Here is a 20,467-nt window from a genome sequence, read left to right as displayed (position 1 = left end):
ATAAAAATCGATCTTGAATAACTGCAGTCCTAGCCGGGTCGTTTCGATTTTAAATTGATCATCTGGTAGTTATTGTAAAATTCGAACAGTTTCTTCAAAGAATTAGATCCGCTAAGTATTTATAGCTACCTAATTTTAATTGCAGTTATATAAATTTCATAAGCAGTAACCAATCATAAACCTAAACAATAACTCGGAGTTTAAAAATAGATTCAAATGAAATATAATAAATTTTTCTCAAATCATAAAGAGAAAATGGGAATTACAAAAAATATATTTTATATTGTACTAGCTGACCAGGCAATGCTTCGTCATTCTAGATTTGAGTGTATATATATATATGTATTTTATATATGTATTTTCGAAATATCTCAACCCCAGCGCCACCTAGCGGCTCCATTTTTCGTAAAAATATTTCTTTTCTATAACTAATATGTAATCTGAATATGAACCAAATCGGACCATAAATGCAATTTTTCCAACTATCTCGACCCCAGTGCCACCTAGCGGGTCCATTTTTCCCCAAAAATAATTCATTTCACGCAACTAAGATATGTTTTGAATATGAGCCAAATCGGACCATAATAAATATAATTTTTAGAAATATCTCGACCCCAGCGCCACCTAGCGGGTCTAAACAATTCAGAAACCTTCGCGTGCGTGCGGACAACTCACGAAAGTTTATCGCAATCGGATTAATGGTATAGGAACGCATACGGGACATACAGACAGACAAACATTCATATATATATATATATATAAGATAAGACTAAGTGAAAAAAGATTGGAGGTTATTTTATTTAATTAGACTAGGAAAAGTTCATTAAGCTAGATATTTATGTACCGGCTTTTATTTAAATACAGGATATGCACTTTACAATAAATTATTATATAACATATACAAGTCTAGAATTCAATTAGTATTTTTCATCTATTTTTATAATTTGGATATTATGTCATGCAGAATGACTGTTTTATCTCCATTAATATTTGAGTCATCCCTGATCGTAAAACGAATAGTAATCTGTTCTGAACGCAGTACGAATTATTACCTTGAAACGACGGAAATATTATGTCGGTTTGCCCAGGATTAAACTGCTAATTCAGTTAACTCATTATGATTAGAAACACGTGAAGATAAATAAGTAACAAATGACATCACCGATTTATTTATTAACTAATCCTAATGAAAATATTTCCGAAAAATGGTATGTTAGATATATTTTATTTTATAATTCATCGACCTTTTATTAATCAAAAAAAGAAAAACTATGAGAGATGTACAAGGATTTTTATATGTTCTATCTTGGTTGTATTTTTTTAAACCGTTCCTTTAGAGTGAAACAATTGATATTTTTTACAAATCTGTTTTGTTGTTTTTATTTATTTATTATTTAATTTTGTGTAAAAAAAATAATTTTTATTCGAATAAAATTATTTTTTTAAGAAAACCCGTAAGCGGTGATAATAGATTTTAAAAAACTTTTTAAAATTGTTTAAAAATTAACAATTAATTAAATTTAATTTAAATTAAATTAAATTTAATTTAAATCAAAATAATTAAAAATTTTAATTATGCTAATATAATAATTTAAAATTTAAATTATAATTTTTAATTGTTTAAATAAACAAAGTTATTTTCTAGGAAGGGGATTTAAATACTTTGAGTAATTTCTGAGATGGACTTAAATTTAAAATAAATTTAAAAAAAATATTTTTGTTACTGCAGACCGTAGGAATGGGATGGGAAAAAGTTATGTAGTGTTTGTTGTATACTTTTATAGCGGGTTAGAATAGTAAAGTGGTTAGTGAAGGCCTATTGATGTAGAAAATATAGGTGCATAAACCTCCCATAACTGCTTTCTGAAGTAAGATGTAGGGATAAAAAAGAAAAATATATAAAGCAATTTTTTTATTAGGGAGGTGAATATTGATTAAAAAGTTTCGGTAATTTTTGATCGTTATAAAAAAACCTTAAGAAGAATGTATTTCTAAAGTGCTCCAGTAAAGATTTAAAATTTTATTTCGGCCAAATCACATCCCCATCTCTTTTTCCAATTCTTGCAAAAATTTAATACGTTATTTCCTCCCGAAGGTAGTACCTCTCTATCAAGTTAAAAAAAAAACACCGGTACACGAGGTCTAGAGTTATATTACAGGATAATGATGAAAATTAGGTGGGTCATTAAAATTCAAAATAAAGAAGTCTTGAGGCGAATAGCAGAAGAGAGAAATTTGTGGCAGAATCTTATTAAAAAAATAAACTCGAGCGTTTGAGATACGCGTTAAGACATTCAGGTTTTATTAATTTAGTGATAAAGAATCGAGATCAAGGAACATAAAATCCTGTAAAGGTAAAAAGAATTATATAAAGACTAAGATTGGAATTTATACCACAGATAATTGGGAATGCAGGTAAGTAATAAGTGTGTACATGTTAAAAGATTATCGCGCCGAAGGGAACGGTGGAGATTAGCTCAAACCAAACTACTGATGAAAACTAAAAGAGAAGCAGTGTTAAACGTTAAGAAATATGTAATTTATTTATTTATTCCTGCAACTACAGATTAACTTTAAATTACAATTATCTTCCTTTTTGTAAATTAAAGAAATGAGCATATAGCGTTTTAAAAATACCACGCTTAACCTGGGATTTGAACCCAGAATCTTCTGGATGGAAAGTAGATAGCATATCTACTTTCCATCCAGTCTGACCTCCTCAGCGAATTGCCGAATTCGTGATTAATATATCTATTACACTAAAAAAATAAAAACAAAAAAAAAATTTATTTCGGAAATGAAGTATATTTTAATTAAAATCTAAATGCAACTTCCGTAATATATATTATATTTTTTATAACCAAAAATCAACTTGAACAACCCAACTACAGAATTACAAAGTAAATGAATGACACTTACCTTATTTTTCTTGTCTTTATTTCAATAGCACTTTCGGGGAATCTCGCATCATCAATTGTATATAAATTATATAAAATTATATATATATACATATGTAATTGTATATATAAAGAAATTATTTAATGATAAAAATATTTTCAAATCCACTCAGTCATGTAACATTGGCTGGCCAGGTTACATGGTATGAATTTTATAATTATTTTATTTTTAATTGTCGTTATATTTAAATATATGTAGTTACTTTATTTAATTGACTTCATGTTTTGCATGTGTAATAGTAATTTTAATATTTATTGTAAAAAAAACAAATGTTATGTTTGATATGTAATTTTATATAATTTATATACAACTGATGATGCAGGATCTCGTGAAAATGTTATTGGAATAAAGAAAAGAAAAATAAGGTAAGTATTATTTCATTTACTTCGTTATTCTTACTTGAGTTGTTGAAGTTGGTTTTTGATTATAAAAAGTACAATATATTTGTACACAGGAATATGGGTCTTCTAAGTCCACATATAGAGAAATCAGTATATAGAAACTAGCAATAAATTTGTACAGAACATATCACATAATTCTGCCGTGATTTTCCATAACCTATTCTACTCGTGAAAACAATAGAAAAATTTCGTATAAGCATGTCCTAAAATACTTCGTTTGCGAGTTATGGCTAGTGAAAGATTTCGCTCGAATTTCAGCTATCCCAGTGAAATGAGGTCGTACTGAAATTTTTATGAAGTTAATTAAGGGGCAGAATTAATGATTTTTCTTTTTATGGTTTTGATCTGAAAAATCAAATAAATTAGGTTCTTGCAGGTTGAGGTGTGGTGAAAACCAATCAATTTGGGGAAAAAACCCTGCTTTTTACGTTTGACGTAGATTAACTTTGTTAAATGGGTAACAAACACATAAAACTTGTAGAGAATTTAATTCTAAAGAAAATAGTGTAAAATAGGTTGAATAAAACAAAGAAAAGTTAGAAAAATTAGAATTTTATTTAGAAACAATACATTACTACATTTGTCAGAAAAGTTCTTATTTAATATAAACAAAATTCTTTTTTGGTGATGTGAAAAATTTGTAAAACAAAATTTACACATATATACATCTAAAATTCACGCCCGCGCACGCGTTCACACACATATATCTATTTATTGCTAGTAAATAAAAACTTTGAATCATTTACCTTTAAAAATTTCAGTCCACTCTCAAATGTTTCAAGATTTAAGATAAACGTTTTATGTAACTTGTTTACATTAGGAAGAATTATAAAACCGTAAATTTTAATAACGTTCAATATAATAACACTTTCTAATAAACTAATAAATAAAAATGAACGGTTACACTATGTTAGCATACTCGTAGTATGAATTAACAGTTACTGACGTAAAGAATATAACGAATGCTTTAATTTATCATTTAAATTCTTAGTAAATATTAAGTTTATTGATGTGTCAGGAAAATTCCATTAACAACTTCATGTAATTGAAGTTTAGTGTTGCAATGTAATAATGCGGAAATGGTATTTTTTTTTTTTTTTTTTTTTTTTAGTACTTTTCTGTGACGTTACTTTTTTTAAGAAATTTTATTTAATGCTTACTATCTCGATGTAGTAGGTAATTTTTAATATTATATTTCCTAACTGATCTCCTAGTTGATATAATTAACACCAAGCCTGATCTTTAAGTCGGCTAATTACTAGCATAATTTTTAATTCTGGTCTGGTAAATTTTTAATGACATAATTCAGTGTTAATTTTAATTTAAAGAATTAAGATCAACTAAGCACTGCAACTTTTTAAATGCAGATAAAATTAAAGAATTACAGTATGTTTACTAAAATAACAAAATATAATTATTTACATTTGTTTATTAAATTAGATTTTTGTTTGAGTAAAAGTTGAGCCCGCCGGAAATTTCAATAAGACTTTACAGTTTTTTATGTTTCAATCAATCTTTTAAAGAATACGTTTCCTAATTTTACTAACAGTGGAATTATTCGCTTTCAGTTCCCGAATTGATTTTACGAAGTAAAGGAAGTATGTGATCGCGAAAAATTTCGGTCTTCAGATTTCATCTCCTTTTTTCTTTTTTTAACTTTTTTTTACTTCCTTGTATGAAGTAAAGGAAGTATTGTGATCGCGAAACATTTCGGTTTTCATATTTCAACAGAAATATCCATTTTGACCATCCCCGAATCTCATTTTTAATAGTTTCGGCGTGACCTTTATACGTATGTATCTCGCATAAGTCAAAAACGATTAGCCGTATGATGTTAAAAATGTTGGACTTTTAGCACTGTAGGAACATCTAGTTGTGCACCTCCATTTTTGATTGCAATTGAAATTAAAATTAAAATTTTAATTAATGAAATATTTGGATTTTAAAGGGAAGGCACATCGGTTCGAATCAGATTTCATCTCCTTTTTTCCCTTCTAACTTCATTTTTTTAACTTTTCTTTTTTTAATTTAAATATATTCATTCAATATATTTATTAACCCCTGATTATAAAAAAGTTTTACAATAAATAATAATTCAATGATAATAAAAAAAATGTTATATACTTTTATAAATGTGTAAATGTAATTTAATCGGCTTTACTTATGTGGACATGTAATATATTTGGTGAAACATCTGATTATTTAATATTAATTGAAAATTATAATTTAGAATCGTATTATTTTTGGATTTTCTTAGCAAATTCTTATAGAAATTGTGTATTTATTTTTTTTTTAAATAATTTTTTTTTTAAATTATTTGACAGAAAAATAAAATACATTTTTGAATTTTATTAAATTTAAAGTGATCGTTGAACATTTTTTTTTCACTTGTGTGTAATATGTACAAGATTTTTGGTGTGTCGTATAAATAAAAGTTAATAATAATTAAACTATTCCGTTTAGTGAACTTCTGGTTACAAATATTAATTTTGACCTTATGGTGTAGAATAATCAGTTTTTATTATTGGATTATTTGGTAAACAATTTTTATTTAAAGAGTAATAAAGGGACTTTTACTCTAACCTAATATTTCAGGTAAGATTGTTGAATTAATAATTGTATAAATATTTGATGTTAATAATAACTAATATTTTAGCAGTTATGTAAATTGTCCACTTTTATTAGAGATCTGGAGGATCGTATTTTTCTTTCAAATGAAATAATTTTAAATGAAGTGCACCAAATATGTGTATGTGTAATTTAATAGATGTCAAGGAAGTCATGTGGTGTCCATCTTCTTGTAATCGTACATTTTTATCGTTTACTTGTATTGATGTGATAAATTATTAAAATTTCTTGAAAAAGGCTTACCTGAAGAGCGTTGAAGTCGAAGGTAGATTCTCTTCGGGTAGACCTGGAAGGAGAGATAAGGTTGTAGAATAAAGAAGGGAAGATTTTCAAAGCTCCTGTAAAGGTCATTATGACTATTAACACAGCTACTAGTTAATAGGAACCGCTTATGTTAAGTAACTTGTATGATATTAATTGCTCTCACAAATAAACCGGTTGTATATATCGTTTATAAAAAAAAAGAACCAAGGACGATTATAACTGTAGTATTTCATTTGGCAAACTGACTCGTGCGAGTTTTAGGTAGATTAGCCGGTCGGGTAGCTTTAAAATCACTATATACAGTGATATTCCTTTTTATTATGAATGTTTTTATAAATATTTGTGGAGAGAATAAAACTGAATTTCCTTGACAACTTGTAGTCTCCTCTTTAAAGGCTATACGGCTTCAATTACATTTACGATAATTAACTCAAGTCAGTCTCTTCGAATTTCGTAATTAGTATACTACTCTAGCAGAAAACCTTCTTGGTTTGAAATAAAAAGATTTATTCCCAAAATAACGTTTCACTCTTTCTTCCAGAGAAATTTTTCAGTGTAGAATAATAATAAACTATATATTCACAAAACGAAACAATTTTTTAATATAAAATTAATTAACAATCATATCGGGTAACGTATAATAAAGATTAAGCAGGGTTACCAACCTTTTAATTCAAAACTATTTTCTTAATCTCCAAAACAAATTTTTTTTTATTTAAATTCATTTGTCATGTTATTTTTTAACTCCATTTATCGGACTTTACAACTCATATTTTAATGAAGTTTAGTGTACATGTACCCAACAACATACGAGGTCTATAAATTAAGTAATGAGACTAGTATTTTTTTTGGCAGCCAAAGCGGCAACACTGTAAAGTTACTAGTAAACATATGGTTATATAAACAGCTGTTGATTTATATTAGGTATTAATACTTTTAGTTTACTATTGCCACGTGAGACGTAAACAAACTTTTCGTGAAACGAATTTTTGTTTTGCCTTACAAAAATGAGTGATACTAATTATGAGCAACGTTGTGCAATCAAGTTTTGTGTTAAACTCGGTGAGAATGCTACTGAAATCTTTTAAAAATTGAAAAGGGCGTATGGAGATGACGCTCTGTCACTAGCCCAAATTTTTAGGTGGTTTAAAGCATTCTCAGATGGCCGGGAATCGGTTGCGGACGATCCATGTTCTGGAAGACCGTTAACGTCAAAAAGTGCAACAATGTTGAGCAAATCAGAGAATGTGCTGCCGGTAGGTGGGGAGGCTCCCTTAGAGTAAAAGGACACTCTCCTGGACCGAGCTTTACTTAATTGTGTCTGGTCCAAGGGAGCAGGAATAAAAAAAAAAAATAATAATCAGAGAATTGATACGGTACGACTGGCGATTAAATGTCAGAATGATTGCAGAACAATTGAATTTGAATCATAACACAGTCCATCAAATTTTGATAAACTAATTGTACATGAAAAAAGCTTGTGCAAAATTAGTCCCAAAAAATTTCACCGCTGAACAGAAAAACAACAGGGTGAAAGTGTGCCGCGATCTTCTAGGGCGAATTGAAACTGAGCTTGATTTTCTAAAAAAATGTTATTACTGTTGATGAATCTTGGATATTTGAGTACGACCCAGAAACAAAACGCCAGGGTGAGGAGTGGCACACTTAAAACTTAACACGTTCCAAAAAAGCAAAAATGAGCAAATCGAAAATCAAAATCGTGCTAATTTGTTTCTTCTATAGTAATGGCATTGTCCATAAGGAATTTTTGCCTACAGGATAGAATAGATCAATATGTTTATCGAAAAATTCTTGAAAGACTGTGGAAAACAGTTACCTGCGTCAGACCAGCCATCAAAGATAACTGAATGCTGAATCATGACAATGCACCTTGTCACACTGTACTCTCAATCAATGAGTTTTTGGCAAATAAAAACATTCCTGTAGTTCCTCGACCACCTTATTCACCGGACTTGAGTCCCTGCGACTTTTTCCTGTTACCGACTTTAAAAAAACCTCAAAGTACACCATTTGGAACAGCAGAAAACATAAAAAAAATATAACCGACCCTCTTAAGGATATTCCGGTTTCTGAATTCAACAATGCTATGAAGAGTGGGAAAACCGTTTAAAGCGTTGCGTGGCTTCACAAGGGAACTGTTTCGAAGGTGATACAGTCCATGTATAATTGGACTGTAAATAAAATGTTTTTCTGAACCATTCTAATTACAAATTACTTTATTTAAAGACCTCGTAATCTGCAATTTAAATAAGTTTTAAACTTTTACTTTTGAAAATTTCAAGATAGCGGTCTTTTAATTGTTAATAGCTCGTTGGATATTAGTTTTATTTTAGTATTACATCTTTATTAAAAGCCTTTTATTGAAAACAGAATGACACCACATTTGTTCAAATTGGTTGACAAACAGCTTAGATATGAATGAAATTGTTAAAGTGGATCAAAAATTATGCAGTCTAATTCTTTGCCTGTTTACATTTCCTTTATTACCTGAATTAAAAATATTAATAAGAGAGCAGTCAGAAAAATAAATTATTGGTATAAAATAAATAAAATGTTTTTTTACCACGACGGAGCGGAGACTTAATATGCGTATGGGGTAACAGGTTTTGTGTGTGCGTAAGTATGTCTGTTACCATAGCAGGAGCAGATATTCTTAGACATTTTTTACGGTTATAGGCCACCACGGGGGGCTGCAGTAGATGTTTTTCTCTAAAGGCTGCACCGAGTTTGATGCAGTTTTTTACATTACCTAATATAGGTATCACTACAGAGCAGGTTCTTAGTTTTACTGTTATAGGGATTCAAAAACGGCTTTTGAATGGTTCTTTCTAATTAATATTTTAATAATTAATTATCCAATTTAATTTCATCTTGGGTTTTTAACTTTTGTAATTTTATTTACTTGTTTTAATTTACTTATGATTTTTATTTACTTACACCACTATAGAAAAGCAGTGAAATTGTACGCAAAACTGTGATAAATACATTAAATTTATAGGATGTGGAAAATTCCTATCGAACACAAAACTGTTCGGAAGAAAAGTAAAAACTTTATCACTTGTTACGGAAACATTTTTGACAAAATATTTTTTACAGAATTCCTCTCCTGGTGTATCGAAAAATGATAACTAGAGGGTCGCCGCGTATCATAGGCATGACTAATTACTATATATATTTTTTTACAAAGTAACTGATACTTATGACTGTATTTTCCATAATTTATTATACGATTATCATCACGGGAAAAACCATAGTGAGGTAATAAGTTTAAGTTAAAAAAAAAATTAATAAATAAATAATTTTTGCCTCATATTTGTGGTTTTTAATTTCGCTAAAATAATTCTAATTCCTTGAAGATACAAAATAAATGTGCGATCTTCATATTTTCTAAATTAGAATTTTTCAAATAATGTCAATATTTTTAGTAATTATGGTAAATATATCACACACTTTACCTGTCAACACTTTTAAGTTACTTCACGTTTAGTTAAATTAATGCGATTTATTCACTACATGAATCTTATGAATGATTTTGCTCACGCACAAAAGTGTGTAGTTGGTAGAAATTTTTTTGGTTATAAAAGATGCTATGCCTGCCTAGATTTGAAGCCTAACCTTCAGAATGAATGTCGGAGATGATTCTGTTTTATCTGGAATGTATTTACGTAATCCCTTTTTTAATAAAAAATAAAAGAAAGGTTATTTATTTTTAATTATATTTTTTTTTAAAAAGCTGAATCCAATTTTAAAAAAAACTTAGTTTTTATATAGATCTATAATCCGAATGAAGTAGTCACTGCATCTTAGGAACATAAATAAATGGTTATAAATGACTTGACATAAGTTAATAAAAAAAAAAAATTGTATTACCATTTTTTAGAAATAACGAACATTTTTATACACTTGCAAAGGAAAATGAGGGGTGAAATGGTTCCTGCTCTTTTCACCAATGAGATGAATATACTTTCTCACATCAACAAAATAAGCATACTGAAATGTTATTCGTATTCAGCCACTCAATTCACAACCGGGGTGCGGCTGTCTAATCAACATCATTACTCTTATCAAATCTAAGTAGTGTCTAGTAAAAATGATTTATATGGGTAAATGAATAGTGAAGAGTCTTTATTTGGGTAACATCTATAAAGAAAAGTAGTGCATATAAAATAAATCATTAATAAAAATTCAAAAATCAACATTGCTTACAGAAAGCGATGTTTTTCGCACATCATACTTTTTCCGGTTGGAAGTTCCTTATATCAGAAAACATTATTATTATTTCAAGTATTCAATTTCCTTAAAATTATAATTAAATATTCCTATATATTTTTTTTCTTGTTTAACCTCCGAGAATCACCGTCAGGTATTACTTCAAAGGATGAATGAGAATGATATATATGAGTGTAAATGAAGTGTAGTCTTGTACAGTCTCAGGTCGACCATTTTTGAGATGTGTGGTTAGTTGAAACCCAACCACCAAACAACACCGGTATCCACGATCTAGTATTCAAATCTGTATAAATGTAACTGCCTTTACTAGAATTTGGACGTTGGAACTCTCGACTTCGAAATCGGCTGATTTGCGAAGACGCGTTCACCACTAGACCAACCCAGTGGGTCCCAATATTTTGTTTATTACACTTTATCTCCACTCTAATTCCAAATTAAGTTTTAATTAATATTTTTACCTTTCGAATGACGTTTTGTTCTATTGAAACAAACAAACAGAAAAGAGAATAATGTTAAAATGACCAAGGATTTTTTTTAATGTACTTAAAATCCGGAAAGTACTTGTTTCTAAAAAAAAAAAAATTACTGATGTTCAGAAATTAATCTTTAAAATGTGAAAAAATCAATGGAATAATCTTTCAAAACTGAATATTACCGGTAAAGAAGACAAATGCATTTTTAGATTACATATTTATTCTCAGTCCTGAGGCAATTTTTAAAGACAATAATCCAATTAAGGAATTTCGTATTAAAAAAAAATAACAATAAATAAAAAATAATACCTCAAATTAAATAATTTTTAACGGTTAGACAAGAAAATTAGTGTGCGGCATTAGATATAATACTTTTAACCTTGAGTAAGATACTTTGACCTTCAAACAATAACCAAACACATATGAATACTATTTTTAATATTAAGTCCGGCGGTGTTACTTTTTTCTGTGACCGGAAACATTTTGTTCTCACGAATCATTATCCTAATAATAATCAAAAAGATTAAAGAATTTATTTGACGGTTAATTTAGAAAATAAATAATGAGAACTGTTTTTATAACCTACCTGTCTTATTCAATAACCATTACATAACCCAGCTAAATTTCAAATATATAATAACAAATGTAATCGACGTAAATTACTATTATGTTGATTCTTATTAATTATGTTTTTCTTATTAGTTAATACCAACTTGTCGATAGCAATTACTGAATGAAATTTATGTCATATATTTAGTAGAAGCTTGTCTTAACCCATGGTCTTAATGATAGGATAGATGATCCACTGGCAGATTTCAATTAAATTAAAAATTATCCATGCAAAAAAAAACAATAATTAAATAAAAACTGAAATAAAACAGATAGTGCAAAATAACCCAGATTTGCAATTTCCTTCAACATTTCAGTGACCAGATACGAATCCAATAATTCCAAGTTGTAAGAGTGCGAATGCATTGTCACTAACAATCAAAGGATATTGCCACGCTGCTAATTGGTGGCTACAGAAAGACAAAATATAAAACAGGGTTCGGATAAAGTGAAAAACAATATAATTTTATTACAAATAAAAATTTGAAGCATGTTTTTCGAACAACTTTCCTGATAAATTTCTGGGGGGTTTGCGATCAATTTCAGGCTTATAAACATAACGAACTTTCATTACCGAGATCTGATTGAACACCATATGACTTCCTTTTTTTATCTCCGGGTCCGCAGTTAAGCATTACTGCACAGAGGATGACATGAATAATTTGTAGCGTGTGAAAAATGCCATGCCTGACCGGGATTGGTCTAGTGGTGAACGCGTCTTCCCAAATCAGCTGATTTGCAAGTCGAGTGTTCCAGTGTTCAACTTCTAATGAGATCAGTTATTTTTACACGGATTTTAATACTAGATCGTGATTACCGGTCGGTGTTCTTTGGAGGTTGGGTTTCAATTAACCACACATCTCAGGAATGGTCGAACTGAGACTGTACAAGACTACACTTCATTTATACTCATGCATATCATCCTCATTCATCCTCTGAATTATTATCTGAAAGGTAATTACCGGAGGCTAAACAGGAAAAAGAAAGATAAAAGGTACTGTACTTCCTTGTACACCTATTAAATTACAAATACACTTCTTTTTTTTAAATAAAAAGTACATAAAATTTTATTTGATTAATAACTTGATATTTTTTCTTTTTTTTTTTTAATTGTTATTGAATTATTATTTACCGTAATTTTTTTTAACAATCACAGATTAATTATTAATAAATCAATATATTTAAATTAAAAAAAACAAGTTACAAAAAAGAAATGAAGTCTGATTCAAACCGATGTGCCTTGTAAGATCCAAATATTTCATTAGTTAAAATTTTATTTGGCTATAACTCCGGAACAAATGAAAATATGTACCACTTATGATATATAGTTGAAAAGTTCTTAATGTGAGCTTATTACTGCAGTTAAGTAAAAGTCCAAAATTCAAATTTTTTGGGAATTTGGGCTTTTTTTGTGCATTTTTGGTTCAGTCGATTGCAATCAAAAAAGGAGGTGCACAACTAGATGGTACAATAGTCCTAAATTCAAAATGTCAGCATCCTGCGGCTAATCTTTTTTGAGTTATACGAGATACATACGTAGGTGCGTACAGACGTCACGCCGAAACTAGTCAAAATGGATTCAAGGATGGTCAAAATGGATATTTCCGTTGAAATCTGAAAACCGAAATTTTTCGTGATCACAGTAGTTTCTTTACTTCGTACAAGCACAGATAAATTTTAAAAAGGACAGATAATTGAGTTTTCAAGTGATAGTCGATATCAAAGTAAACTGCCTCGTCTTCGCAGATGACCTACCATTATTATCAAATAATTTTTCTCTTAAATCATTTACCTACCAGTATTATCAAATAATTTAAGATAAAAATAACTCACCAAATCAACGCCCTGCAAGAAGTAGCAGCAAAGATTGGACTCAAACTATCACTGGGGACTTAAAATGAATAACGACTTAAAATGTTATTCCGTGATCTTTTGGTTCGCCCCGTTTGTTTTTTACTTTCACTGAGAGGTTTATTTACTGAATTATCTGAAAAAAACATTGAAAATCATCATGTAGTTTTCAACAAATTGTCTTTGTAAAAAAAAAGTATTTTCAACTCTCCTTCAATTCAAAACAGAAAGATGAAATCATCTTAATGTAAGTGCCGATTTTAGACTGAAATAGACCGATACTGAGCCAGATATCCAGTACCTTTCTAAGGGTTGATAAGCTCGACCGTTTTATTAAAAGTAAGTATTAAATTGACTGCTATTTGGAATGATAAGGCAGTCACGAAGAATACAAAGGTGGAACTGCTTCAGGTACTAGTCTTCCCAGCAGTGATGTACGGCTTTGAGTCCTGGACCACCAAGGTAGAAGACCGGAGGAGAATTGATGTACTTGAAAGGCGGGGGCCTACAGATTAATGTTCCGCGCCACATGGACGGAAAAGAGGACGAACAGCTCGATTATAAACGAGCTGGGTATAGGGAATTCACGATTTTCTTCCAGCGCATTCTCCGTTTTTTCGGTCATATAATCCGGCGACGAGCTTGAGAAGTTAATCGCACAGGGAAAAATCGAGGGCAGCAGGTTACGCGGAACATAGCCGAAAAGATGGTTGAACCAAACTTAAGAGGCGTCAGTAGAAACGTTAGGCACATTAATTCGAAAGGCAGAGGACCGTAAGCTATGACGAGTAATTGACAGCAGGTTATGAATCGGGTCACCAGCTTTCAGACATGAGAGGAGGGATCTCTGATAAATGATAAAATGTTTGTTCGATGATGATTAATTTTTAGCAATTTACTTCGAATTTAATTATTATTATTTTTCTTATGTATTCAAAATATACTTTTAGATTTATTACGTTATTAGCAGAGCCAACAATGCTTTACTATAGCTAGATTTGAGTACATATATATATATATATATATATATTAAATGAACACAATTGATTAAATTGAATAGTGTTTGATAAAACACTAAAAATTTAACCATTATAAAAGTTAGATTGTAAATAAATCCAATTGACAAAACAACAGCACTGCCTATCTGATTTAATTTAAATTACTCTCTACACACAGTAGTCGATTCAAAATACCCCTAACATTCAACTGGTTAGATCGAGGATTAAAACAGTAGCTTTAAACCTTCTCCGGACAACGCAGACCATTTTGCAGAAACCCGAGCGTAAATCGGGCCAGTAATTTTTTAGTCTATAGCGGACGCACATACGAACTTGTCTTTTATATACAAATATAAAGAAGAAGAAATTCTGTTTATTTATTTGTTTCGTAAATATCTCGACACCGACGCCACCTAGCGAATATAGTTTTTGCAAGTCGTTTTCTTTTCACATACATAATATTCTGTGTATGAGCCAAATCTGACCATAAATACAGCTTTCCAAAATATCTCGACGCTAGCTAGCGTCACCTAGCGGGTCCAAACTAATTCAAACACCTTCGCGGGCGTGCGCACAACTCACCAAAGTTTCACCGCAATCGGATGAAAGGTATAGGAACGCATACGGGACAAACAAACAAACATTCATTTTTATATGTATAGATAATGACACAGTACGTCTCGATTATTGATAATGCCTAAATAGGTAAAAGAATAAGGTCCGTTAGAAAAAAAACTTAGCGGTCCGTTAGAATTTTTTTCACTGGTTCTTCCGCTTAAAAAGGTTAAAAATTGCTGATTTAGAGTAAGCTTATAGTAATAACTTTTTTTTTTTTTACCGGCTATTAGAAATTAATTCTGTATCTATGAAAGAGATATTTAGTGCTTGAAGTTATTTTCATTTATTTTTTCTGTCTGCATCAACTGTTTTATTCAAAGCTGACAATTCAGTTTTAACTAATTAATTTTATTTAGTTATTATTACACTTTATTAATATTACTATTAGCAAAAGTAATAAAGTAATTTTATGATGTAAGTTTAATCTTTCCCGATTGTATACATGTTTTGATTGTACATCGATTTTAAAATTGTTACAAAAATTTGTACAGATGTGTTTTGTAGGTATTGGTACTTTAAAATTATCTTTATTGGATAAAATATTTCATTATAACGATTAGTAATTATCATATTTTTACAATAACTGTAATAATTATTCAATTTTCTGAATTATTTTGATGAAATTAAGCTGCTTATAAATATTTAAAGGTGTAGCTACTACGCGTATAAGGAAAACAACTTTCTCGTAATACAAGTGTGTGTTACTGACCGATAAAGTAAGCAATAATGAAACGGGTATTACAATTAAAAACATAAATATTAAAACTAGCATTTTAACTGCAATTCAACGCAATATTTTGGCTAGAAAACAACCTTATTATGATTCTGTTACCATTTTAATTTATGGCCCACCTATCTAAAAAAAAAAAAATGTTGTAAACATTTCATTTAAAGTAGTTAGTTATATGCTTATACAAAAACAATATTAATTTGTCGATGAATTTTAAATAATATTTATGAAAATATTTTTAAAAATTTACATTTTCTACGTCTGCCTTCTACGTTTTCAAAAATTAAATTTTTATTAATAACTCTGGAGTTATTTTATAATGATTCTGTTTATTAATTAACTATCTACACGTATTTAATTTACTGTTATTTCTTGTATTTATTGAAATTGTTATTAATCGGGCATAAACCAGTTCTCTCTTTTATTTTATACGAATTATGTATTTTTTTACGTTGGACTGATCGAGGTTTTACCACGTTTTCCCTTGATCCATCCAGGTAAATATTGGAGCAGTTCTTACTTTTACCTATGATGTAGCACACCTATCCATTTTGATATGATCTATATAGTATATTGTTTCATACCGTTCAAAATAAAATATTTATTTATTGATATCTAAATACATGTACATATAAACTATAATCTTCTATAGGTTTACGCAGCAAAATTAATTTTTGATTTTGCTGCTTAAACCTTCTTTTTTGAGAACGCTCTGGAGGATCACGTTGTGGGATCGCCTTCAACTGTTTGATGCAAGCCCTTTGGATGGCCGGAATTTCGTCGAAAAAGCGGCCTTTCATCTTCAACTAGAGTTTTGGAAACAGAAATTAGTCTGCTGGGGCCAAGTCGGGTGAAATAAGACGGTAATTTGATTTACGGCGTAATAACGTATTAAAAAACTGTTGCCATCTGTGCTGAAGCATTGTCGTGTAAGAGAATCCCTGGAACCCGACAAATTCTCGAACTCGACAAATTCTCGGAATCGACGAATGCGACGCATCAGGGTTTTCATTACTTCCAAATGGAATTTAGAATTCACTGTTTCATCGGTTGGGACAAATTCATGATGAATCAGGCCCTTTGAGTCGAAGAATGCAATCAATATCGTTTTCACTATTGATTTTTGCCGCCTGACTTTCGCCGGTCTTTGTACTCCAGGACTCAACCAAACAACGGATTGACGCTTCGTTTGCGTATCAATACATGAAGCACCAGCTTTCATCCCCAGTTACAATTGTTTGCAAACAATTCGGATCGCTATTGGCAGTTTCAACGAAGTCTTGAGCGCAGGAAAGACGCACCTGCTTTTGTTCTTCGGTCAAGAAGTGTGGAACGAAACGAGAGAACACCTTTTGGCGGTTCATTTTTTCTGTTAGAATTGTACGTACCGCGTCTTTTACCGATGTTTAGCTCTTCTGATATGGCCCGAAGGGTAAGATGAGGTTGTTCGAGCAGGAGCGCGCGCACTTTCGCAATGTTTTCGTTGTGAACAGCTGTTGACGACCTCCCGCTTCATTTGAAGTTATCGAACGACTCCATACGTCTTTAAACCGCTTCCACCACGTGTATTTTGTATGATATGAGATGCGGCTTCATCACCGAATGCTTGTTGTATCATAGAATATGTTTCAACAAAAGATTTATGAAGTCGAAAATAAAATTTTATCGTGCTTCTCCGTTCCATGTCGCGAGCTACCACAAGGTCACATGAACACATCGTAGGCGGCCGAATATAACTCGAGACTGGAGTGATGAAATTTTGTACACATACTCGTCAGACATCGCACTACATAGTTTCTTACTTGACCGAGAGATGTCGCTACTTGTATCGACTGCAGAAATTTAGTTGGGGAACTTTTCAGACCTACTGTGTGTGTGTGTGTGTGTGTTGGGTGTATATATATATATATATATATATATATATATCACATCTTTCCTAAATAATTTGAAACTGTTAAAATCTTAGTGTTATCATTAACAAAAAAAAGCTGTACTGAGAATCATTGATCTAATTGAAAACAGTAATATTTCACAATAAAAAAAAAGCAACGATTCACAGAGAATTATATCAGAATACACTACATCTTGTCGCAAGGGAATGAATAAATATAATCGTACTATACAAATGCAGTCTTTTCTGAGACAAAAAGAATTTACAAATGTAATTTAAAAAAAAAAAAATGTTATTACATATTCCTATATCATTTTACTTGCTAATAACCTTTTATTCCGTAGAATTTGTATCCATCTCAATTTTAGCTTCATTATTATATATTTCCACAAGATCTTCATACATATTAAATTTCCCATCCACAAGAAGTTAATTTCGAAGCAATCTAAAAGACTCTGCCCTGTTCTGTACAGCTTACTTCTAATACCCATCTATACCGTACCCTTCTCCTGCATTTCTACATCATAGTCCTGAGAAACAAAATCTTCTTACGCTTCAGTTTCATTCCATTGCGTAAAACCATTCCTTTCTTTATATTAGGCACAAAGGAAACTAATAGGCCGAACCCGGTTTGATTTGACTCCTATCCTTCTGACATAATTTCTGTTTCATTTAACTCTACGCCTGTAAGATTTCTACACAATTCAACAATTTCGCCTTTCAAACCATCCAGATTTTCACCATCCTTCTCAGTAAAAGACCAAATTATTTCGTCGCTCTACAGAATCTAAAACTCTGCTGCCTGCTTTAACTCAATATTTTCCTTAGATAACGTTTCTATCTTTTTATTCTGATCTTGCATAAAAGCAGCTATATTTAAGTTACATATTTCTCTTTTAACTACTTCCTCCATACAAGACTTAATTTCATTTTTTAATTTCTCCGAAAGAGGTAACAAGAATTCCATATCTACCGACGAAATGCAAAATCTATAAATACACTATTTATGTTATTATTTCAGCTTACTACACGATAACTTAAAAGACACTGTTACCTAAAAATTTAATTAGTATTTCAATAGATGAAGAATGAAGCACAGAAAAAATGAGGATTCGCCAAGAGGGCTTTCATATAGGGTACGGCAACATAAATAAGTTGGTGATTTGAATTAAACGCCAGGAAGCGAGGTTTGGCCGTTAGATGGCGCGGATGATCTCATTCAAACGGGTGAGTCAAGAAGTTTCCCCCCTTCCACTTCAGTACCGAGAATACGGTGGAGGAAGAAGCAGCGTGCGTTTCCCGTAGGGCTTACTTTTCTAATGGTCGCTCGATCGTCGCCACGCAGCGAACGTTCCGCGCACACTTCAAGATTGCCACCCGAGGCCGTATTCCTGGTCGGCAATCGATTGTTACGTGTGCAAACAAATTCAGGGGAACTGAAAAGAGAAGATCAGGGAAACGGTCGGAGAGATCACCTCAAAACATCGCGGCGGTAAGGCAGTTTTTTTTGCGACCTCCTCGGCGCTCGGCACGCAAGCATGCAGCTGCATTATTTTTTTTTTTTGCCAAGGCTTGACAAAATGGATGTTGGGAATGTGTGGTTTCAGCAGGATAGAGCCACGGCACACACGGCGCGAACTGCACTGCGTGTTTTGCGGGAAAACTTCCCTGGGGGCCTGATCTCTTTGAGGGGCGATATTCGGTGGCCTGCGCGCTCCACCGATTTAGCCTCTTGTGACTATCTTTATGTCGGGTGTCTGAAATCCCTCGTGTACACCGATCGTCCAAGGACCCTTGCTGAACCGACCGGGTTGATCTAGTGGAGAACTCATCATCGCAAATCATTTGATTTCGAAGTCGAAAGCTGTAAGGTGCAAATCCTAGTAAAGGCAGTTACATTTATACGGATTTGAATACAAGATCTTGGATACCGATGTTCTTTGGTGGTTGGGTTTCAATTAACCACACATCTCAGGAACGGGCCTGAGGTTGTACAGAATAAACATCATTTACATTCATACCTATCATCCTCAGAAGTAATACCTACGGTGATTCCGGAGGCTAAACAAACCCCTTGCTATGATGGAAAGAGTGACCGACGCTTCCGAATTATGGTAAATCAGTGTATCGCCAACGGGGGGCGCCACTTGTTGGATACAGTTTTCAAAACAGTGTAAAAGTAAATTTCCAATGTAGTAGCAAATGGTAAAAAAATAATTAAAAGGATAATTATAACATTTTTGTTTTTATTGACCCTTCAAATCATCAGACTACGCTGCCGCACCCTAGCATTGGAGAGAATAAGAAGCCCCTGAATAGATAGGTTGCAATAATGGAATCAGCGAACGGGATAATACTAAAATAATAATCAAAAATAAAAATAAGAGAATGACTAATAAATTTTCTGAAAACTATACACGCGTCAATAAAAATAAAACACTGAATGCTGTTATGAAAGAGAGCATAAATTGAAATCTTTGAAACGTAAAAAAAAAAAATAAAAATAAAAACATATTACAAGACTACATCACTTATATCAATATTAATTACAAGACATATCAATTCTCGACTAAACCCAAGTTTTAAATGTAAACAAAGTGAGTCACACTCCACAGGGAAAAGCGTACTTGCTTTTTTAAGAACCTCGCTTTAATTAAATAACAAGAGCAGATTATACTACTTTACAGACCTGTTTAGCTTATGAAGGCTTCTTTCTTTCCTGTTTAGCCTCCGGTAACTACCGTTTAGATAATTCTTCAGAGGATGAATGAGGATGATATGTACGAGTGTAAATG

The 20,467-nt window shown here is 31.3% G+C and overlaps 1 protein-coding gene across 18 annotated transcripts in view; it reads right to left on the bottom strand.

The window, feature by feature from the left end:
• Nucleotides 1–20,467, bottom strand: part of LOC142327059 (uncharacterized) — a 413,864-nt gene that overhangs the window by 123,119 nt on the left and 270,278 nt on the right. For 8 of the 18 annotated variants that reach the window (XM_075369836.1, XM_075369837.1, XM_075369833.1 and 5 more), the window contains one exon: nt 13,418–13,571. The exons of 3 other annotated variants lie outside the window; for them this stretch is intronic. The gene's annotated coding sequence lies outside the window, so the exon portion shown is untranslated. Of the gene's footprint in view, nt 1–6,230; nt 6,326–13,417; nt 13,572–20,467 lie in introns of all 18 variants that reach the window. 7 more of the 18 variants (XM_075369847.1, XM_075369844.1, XM_075369846.1 and 4 more) reach the window with 4 other exon arrangements.

Source organism: Lycorma delicatula, chromosome 6, assembly GCF_047948215.1.
Source record: "Lycorma delicatula isolate Av1 chromosome 6, ASM4794821v1, whole genome shotgun sequence".
Classification (NCBI taxonomy): Eukaryota; Metazoa; Arthropoda; class Insecta; order Hemiptera; family Fulgoridae; genus Lycorma; species Lycorma delicatula.
This window is presented reverse-complemented; position numbering and strand designations above follow the sequence as displayed.